The 7,378-nt window shown below is 46.1% G+C and overlaps 1 pseudogene; it reads left to right on the plus strand.

Annotated features, from left to right (window-relative positions):
* The first annotated feature begins 1,539 nt into the window (after positions 1-1,539).
* On the plus strand, positions 1,540-2,448 carry LOC129074112 (40S ribosomal protein S2-like; annotated as a pseudogene).
* The last annotated feature ends 4,930 nt before the right edge of the window (positions 2,449-7,378 follow it).

Here is a 7,378-nt window from a genome sequence, read left to right on the forward strand (position 1 = left end):
TTGTGTTTCCTACTAACAAATTTTCCCTTTTGGGGGGTTCAAACAGGGCAGTTACTGTCAGGCTATCTGGACTCCTAAGGTCTAAGCCAATAGGAGGAACACTCCTTTTTTCTTTTTCCCCTAAAGACAGAGGTTAGCAAGGTATTCTGCATTTTGCTTTGAAATTTTTGGTACAAAACAGAAGAATCAAACTAAATTACACATTTTGAAAAACAAATACCACAAACACTCTAAAATTCAGAAAAATAACATGGTGTTTTAAAATGATAACTAACTGCTTAATGCAGAATTTGTGTGACCATCCCAGATGAGGTGGCACAGTGAGCAGGCAGTAGAATAGTTCTGGAAGACATCTGGGCTCCGGGATGGCAAGCAATAACTTAAGCCTGTATGGAAGTTACTGCAAGTCACATAAATCTGTCCCACAAAACCTACAAGTTACGTGTCTGCAACCCTCCTTCCCCTTAGCCAGATCCCCAAAATGCCCTTGGCTGCTTCAAGGTCACCTGAGACAAGGGGAAGTGTGACAGAGGGAAGTCTAAAGGGAAAGGCACAGTGATCTAAACCAACTGAGGTTAAAATATCTCTTGCCAATTTGATAGAAACACAGGACTGTGTAAACACATGACCTTGGTAGGGCCTATGTTGGGTTAGGCCCTGATGCCTCAGCTTCCTTAGGGACAAAGTGACTGTGCCTCTGGGCAGGGGGTGTGGCTAGCACACTGGGACTGCCAGCGGTTAGCTGGTCCCCCCTGCACTCCTTCCCTTGCCCTTGGCTTGATAAAGTTCACCTTTGTATGTCTTGGATATGGTTTCATCTTTGGGCAAATAAAGGAGGCCAAGTCTACCCCTACTTTTTTAAAAGCTAGTATTCCATGGTACAAACATCCACATTTAGATGATTTCAAGCTGCCATAACAAACAGCACTGCAAAGTATTACCTTGCTCATATTTTTTTAAGCATCTGTGAGAACATATTTGTAAAATACATTTTTATAGTACTATTGCTGGGTCTCAGAGCATATCCAGTTGAATTTTTGATGCATATTGCCATATGCTGTCCTTGAGGGAAAGCTGGCAGGGTATGAGAGTGGTCAACACTGTGTTAGCAAACATTGCTGACTCCTTACTCTGTAGGTGAAGAATGCTATCTTGCTGTAGTTTTGATTTGCATTTCTCTTATTAATGATGAAGAGTCGCATCTTTCCATATGTTTAAGAACTACCTATATTTCTTTTTCTGTGGACTGTTTATGTACTTCTTTCCATTTTTCTATTGAGTTAATCTTTTTCTTATTGATTTGTAAGAACTGTTTTAATATTAAGAAAATTGGCCCTTGGTATGTGTTATAATTGGCAAATGTATTTTGCTAGCTTTTCATTTGTTAACTGACTCTGCTTATGGTATTAGTTTTCTCATGGGGAAAAATTCTGTATTTATGTAACCGAATGTATTAAGCAATTTTTTTCTTTTTTTGCCATCAAAAAGAGTGTTTACTTGTTTTTTAAAAATCCAGCTTCTTTTCTAAGGAGACACCAAATGGCGGATGATGCCGGTGTTGTGCGGGAGGCCCTGGAGGCCCCGGAGCAGGAGGCAGTGGCAGCTTCCGTGGAGGATTTGGCAGCGGCCTCGGGCACTGAGGTCTTGGTTAGGGTGGCAGGTCAAGGCCAGGGTCGAGATTGGGCTGAGGCTACAAAGGTCATGCAGGCAAGAAGTGGATCCCTTTCACGACAATGGGCCGCCTGGGCAAGGACATGAAGATCAAGTCCCTGAAGGAGATCCATCTCTTCTCCCTGCCCATCAGGAATCTGAGATCATTGACTTTTTCTTGGGGGCATCCCTCAAGGAAGAGGTATTGAAGACTATGCCCCTGCAAAAGCAGACACACCCTGGCCAGAGGACCTGGTTCAAGGCATTTGTCACCACTGGGGACTATAATGGACGTGTTGGTCTGGGTGTTAAATGCTCAGAGAAAGTAGCCACTGCCATCTGTGGGGCCGTCATCCTGGCCCAGCTCTCTACTGTCCTTGCGGGGCCAGGCTAAGGGGGATGAGATCGGCAAGCCCCACACCAACTTGTAAGTTGACCACCCCCCAGCCACTGTGGCTCCATGCTGGCGCACCTCATTCCCACCCCCAGGGGCGTTGGCATCCTCTCAGCTCTTGTGCCCCAGAAGCTGCTGCTGATGGCTGGTATTGATGACTGTTATACCTCGACCGGGGGCCACATTGCCACTCTGGGCAACTTTGTCAAGGCCACCTTTAATGCTGTCCCTAAGACCTATAGCTATCTCACCCCCGACCTCTGGCCAAAGACTGTGTTCACCAGGTCTCCCTACAAGAATTCACTGACCATGTAGTCAAGAGCCACACCTGAGTTTCTGTGAGGAGGGAGGGTATAGGGCAGGCTACAGCTGCAGCCACCACATACCTTTATACAAAAAAATAAAGTGAATTAAGCCTGTTCAAAAAAAAAAAAAAAAAATCCAAATGCCGGCATTGTTCAGAAAAATTTAACAGGTTTATTTATAATTGTTATAGAGTCAAACTGCTGAAACTTGTTCACTGAAACATTTTGACTTGCATTAATGCTTTCTGTCCCCACATTTACATTTTTAAAAATTCACTCACAAATGAAAAAGGGAAAACTGCCAATACTTGATTTCTGCCCCCTATTTTCCACTTGCAATCATATACTTAGTTACCTTTTGACCCCATGGGAAAAAAATATAATGTTCAGAACTAACAATAACAGGAAGAAGAGAAATTAAAAAAAAAATTGAAACATTTCCCATCATAACAGATTCTTAAGCACACTCTCCCGTTTGCGGTGTGCTAGCTAGATATCTTTTGGCATAATTGTTACATGTTTGGCATGGATAGCACGCAGATTGGCGTTTCAAAAATAACCAGATAGACTTCACATGCCTCCTGCAAAGCAACAGTAGTTGCATTCTGGAAGCACAGATCTGTTTTTAAGTCCTGAAGCAATTGCTCACACGAGACCGCTGCAAAGGAAGTTTGCAAATCATAAAGTTCAGTGGACCTCTGATAATGTCTAATTTCATGGAGTGCCATGGTACCAGGCCTGTAACGATGAGGTTTCTTTACCCCTCCAGTGGAGGGCGTGCCTTGAAAACCCCTTTTGTAGCCAGTTGCTTCCTTGGTGCTTTACCACCCCTCTACCTGAGCCAGGACACAGAGACCTCTTTACTTATCTTCCTTCTTCGGAAAGAGCTTGGGGAGCTAGAGGTCGCTCTGGTGTTCAAGAGCAATGGTGGTACAGTGGCAGTTGTGAACACCTGTATTGAGCAATTTATAAATGACTTCTGATATGGTGCCATCGTTTGAAAAGCCTTTCTCTCCCAATGTAAGAATAAAAAATGTTATCCCATGGTTTGTTGTAGTATTTTTATCATTTCATTTTTAATATTTAAATTTTTGATCCTTTGGGAATTTGTTTTGGTGTAGGGGGTGAAGTGTGCATATTTTATTTTATCTCAAAGAGCTATCTACTGTCCCAAGATCACTTATGGAAAAGTTCACATTGACTGAAGGGCTTTTGTCAAAATACTAAATTCCAGGGTATGGATGTTTTGCTTTTCCAGATTTTTAGTCTGTTTCACTGAATAGTTTGTGCATTCATGCACCAGTTACTTGTAGTGGTTTTATATGTTTTGACTTTGGACTTCCACCTTGCAAAACTGTGAGAGAATGCATTTCTGTTGTTTTAAGCCACCCAGTTGTGCTAACTTGTAAAGACACCTGTAGGTAACTGATACAGTGACAGAGCTGGGATTTGAATGCAAGCCTTGGAATGTAAGCCTTGTGTTTTGAACAGGAGCTCAAGGATAGTTGGCCCTGTTCCTGAGATAGGGTGTTTTTTTGCGGGGAGGTGGAGGGGGAATTCATATAATGCCAGTTTCCTTGGGCCTCATCAGCCTGTGGGTGTTGAGGGCCAAAGGAGTGTGCTGACTATTTTGTGTCCCTTTAGTTCTCTTCTTTGCTCTTCTCCAACCTGCCCTGTGACCTTGAGGCTGACTTCCATGGACTGCCTTGACCATACTTCCTTGCCCTTTGACTTTTGATTGGTTTTGGCCAACACTAGGCAGCAGCCGGCAACTGAAAGGTGACCTGCTTCCTGCTGGGCCACAGCTCCTCAGGGGCTGCACCTTTTTACCGAAGGTCACAGTTCGTGTTCTGTGGCCTCTGCAGCTCCAGCTCTGGCCCATTGGTTCCAATGACCGCTTCTCCCCTTGTCCCTTTCAGGCCTACAGCTTCCCCCATACTAACCGTAGAGTACTACTCCCATCTCTTACTTGTTTTCCTTAACCCCGACCACATCCCCATAAGAGATCTTTTAAGTTCCTTCAGCCATCTCTGTGAGAGGACTATGTGTTTCCTGCCCAGATCCTGACCAACGGCGGGCACCACCACTCCCCGTTCAATACCTTGAGTAACTCTGTCACAGGTGGGCACAGGTAACCAGGTTCTTGGTGATCGCGGACAAAAAATTGAACTGAACACATAGAGCTTATAGCAGAAAGCGAGGAAAAGCAGATTTATTAAGCCACATAGAACATGGGAACAGGCCAACTCTGAGCAGAGTGGAACAGAGAAGAAAGGAGAAGAGCCTAACAGCCGCGGCAGCAGCAAGCAGCAGGGGCAGCTGGAGCAGGGCAAAAAAGGGCGGAACTCAGGGGCTAGAGGACTTTTATTCCTTAGGGTGGGCCGTCCTTTCCTTGATTGGCTACTGGGAAGAGGGTCCCACAGTGCTAATTCATTATAATGAAGTAGGGGTCAGGTAGCATCTTCTGCGCAGGGGCAGTCCTGATTCATTAGGATTCAATGCTTCTCCCGATGCAGAAACTACCAGACTTAGGACAGGGTCTCTGCCCTTTATCCATGTTCTTTATCTCCTGGGGCACCTCTGGAGTTTCCTCCTTCCTGACTGTCTCCTGCCTCAACTCCAGTTGCCTTAGCTGTTGCCTCCACCTGCTCATTTGGATCCACGGTAAGTCTTGACCACTCTACGTGCCTCTGGGAAGCCACTTCTCTGATGGGAGCCCTCCAGGAAGGCAAGCTGCTGAGGGAGGCTGGCAAAATGTGGGAGGAGCTTGTCTCCCCTCTGGGTTACTCTACACAAAGATCCCAGGCACACTGCCTGGGTTCCAGGGCTCACCACCCCCATCCCCAGGAATTGGGCTAGGAATGGTCTGGGCTAGGCGGGGAGGTCTCTTAGTGACAGAACTGCCTGTCTCTTTGGAGCCTGGGAGGGATAAGATCTGTTACTGTCAGGATCACAGGGCAGGCCAGTCCTTTGATCACAGTGAGCTTTCTCCCTGAGGCTTCTCATTCCTTATGCAAACAGGCTCCTGGCAGGGCAGTGCTACCCTGTTGACAGACATGCCTAGACACATCTAATTCTATTTACACACGACCTGGGATCTTTCCATACAACATGGAAGGTAGATCTGGGCCAGGGTGAGGAAGGCCTCCAAAACAATCAAACAACTTTTAACATAATATTGTAGTCAAGGAATGGCTACATGTATTCAAGCTGGGGAGAGACCTGGATCAAAAATCGTTTAGTGCTCAGGGCGTTGCCACCTGAGAGCCCATGTCTTTGTGCTCCCTCTAGCTGAAACATCACCCCAACCAAAGAGGCCCCATTAGGGCACTCTCCGCATCACCACACCTTGTTTTATTTCCCGCAGGGTAGGTACAGTATCATTGCTTGAAATGACAGCTGCTTTCTTCTTTCTTCGTTTATTCCATGAAGGCAGGCAGATAGATACCTGTCTTAGTTAATGCTCTATACCCAGGGCTTGGCTCACAGTAGGCACTCAATAAATATGTGTTGAATTTATTGAATGACTGAATGAATTTGGCTTTATTTATTTCCTTATTTATTGCCCAGTGGATGAATTTAGATGAGGAAGCCTGGAGAGGCCAAGGGATTTAGTTACCTGCTTAACAGTGTACAACTCTTCATCACTGACAAAGTTGCAACTAGAACCAGGAGATCTAACTAACTCCACTACATCTAGGGGGAGAGGCTGGAGGGGAATGGGTTAGCAGGAAGGGTAAGGAGAGCCTGATGTAGGAGCCAGACTGCTGCCATCTATGTGGCAGTGAGATTCAAAAGAATAGGAAGTAGGGGAATCTCTGGGAACGTCTGGTGACATAATGACTAGACTGAGGTGGTGGCGAACCAACAAGATTTAGGAAGAAAAAATGAAAAGATATTGGATGTTTACTCCTTGCCAGGCAATGTGCCAGGTGTGGTACCTGTACCTGTGTGGTCTGGTTTCCAGCCTGTGCTTGTAGGTATTATGGTCCCCATTTTTATGAGCTAAGGAAATAGAGGCACAAGACTTTAAATAAATTACCCACTTCTTCTCATTTATCAAGTACCTGACTCCTAAGCTTGACCTGTTCTCACCTTTCACATCATCTCTTTGAACATAGGATTAAAGCTGAGAGTTTTCCTTTAAGATGCTTGAGGTTAACTGGAAGAGAGCAGCAAGAATTCAGTATTTATTAGAGGGAGCAGGAGTACTTGGCTTGTCAGCTGGCTTCAGAGGAGAAACTGAAGGACACAATAAGGCAGGAGCTTCTTCTGATAAAGGGAGAACAGTTAGAGGTGAGAAGAGTGGAGCGATAAAAGTTCACTCCGAGAGTCTGCTTCAAGGTGCTGTAGAGGGGCAGGTTAGGGACGTGACAAGCAGCAGAGCTGAAGGCCTTGAGAGGTGATACAGATCACCTTTTTCCTTATCTGGATTCCAATCTAGGGAGAAGCAGCAGAAGTGGGTGTGGGACTGGACTGGTTGGGCCCAGTTCAGTCCAGACTAGGAGTGGTGTGGGCCCATCTCCCCTCCCCCAGCTGGCCATTTCCTTGCAGTGGGGCACTCCTGGCCTTTGCCTGCATGCACACAAAAACACGATGTTCCCTCAGCCCAGATGTTCCATGGCAGCTCTGATTTGAAGTCCACTGCCCTTTGTCTCCATAGGTACACTTGTGCCTGTCAGACTGTGGCTCTTGGTTTGGGTTTGGAACATAAAGGTCAGTGAGGCCCAGATGCAGACTGTACCCTCCACAGAGCCAGGTTCTGTTCGGGCCACAAGGCTGCATAAGCTGTCCTTTGTGCTGGGGATGCCTCCAGGGCCCGGTGTTGGAGGTGGCCCCCAGCCCAGGGCCAGTCCCTGACCACTGATGCCAAGCAGCTGGCTGTGGGTCAAGGTCAACCCTCCCTGAACGGGAACTCTCAGAGGCTGTGTTACCCACCAGACCCTCACTCCTATCCTAAAGCCTCAGGGCATAGCTCAAACTTGCTATTTAAAAAAAAAAAAAAAAAAAAAAAAAGCTTTCATAAACA

The sequence above is a fragment of the Pteronotus mesoamericanus genome, unplaced genomic scaffold (genome assembly GCF_021234165.1).
Source record: "Pteronotus mesoamericanus isolate MK-2021 breed Mesoamerican mustached bat unplaced genomic scaffold, CSHL_Meso_final contig_46, whole genome shotgun sequence".
NCBI classification, from domain to species: domain Eukaryota; kingdom Metazoa; phylum Chordata; class Mammalia; order Chiroptera; family Mormoopidae; genus Pteronotus; species Pteronotus mesoamericanus.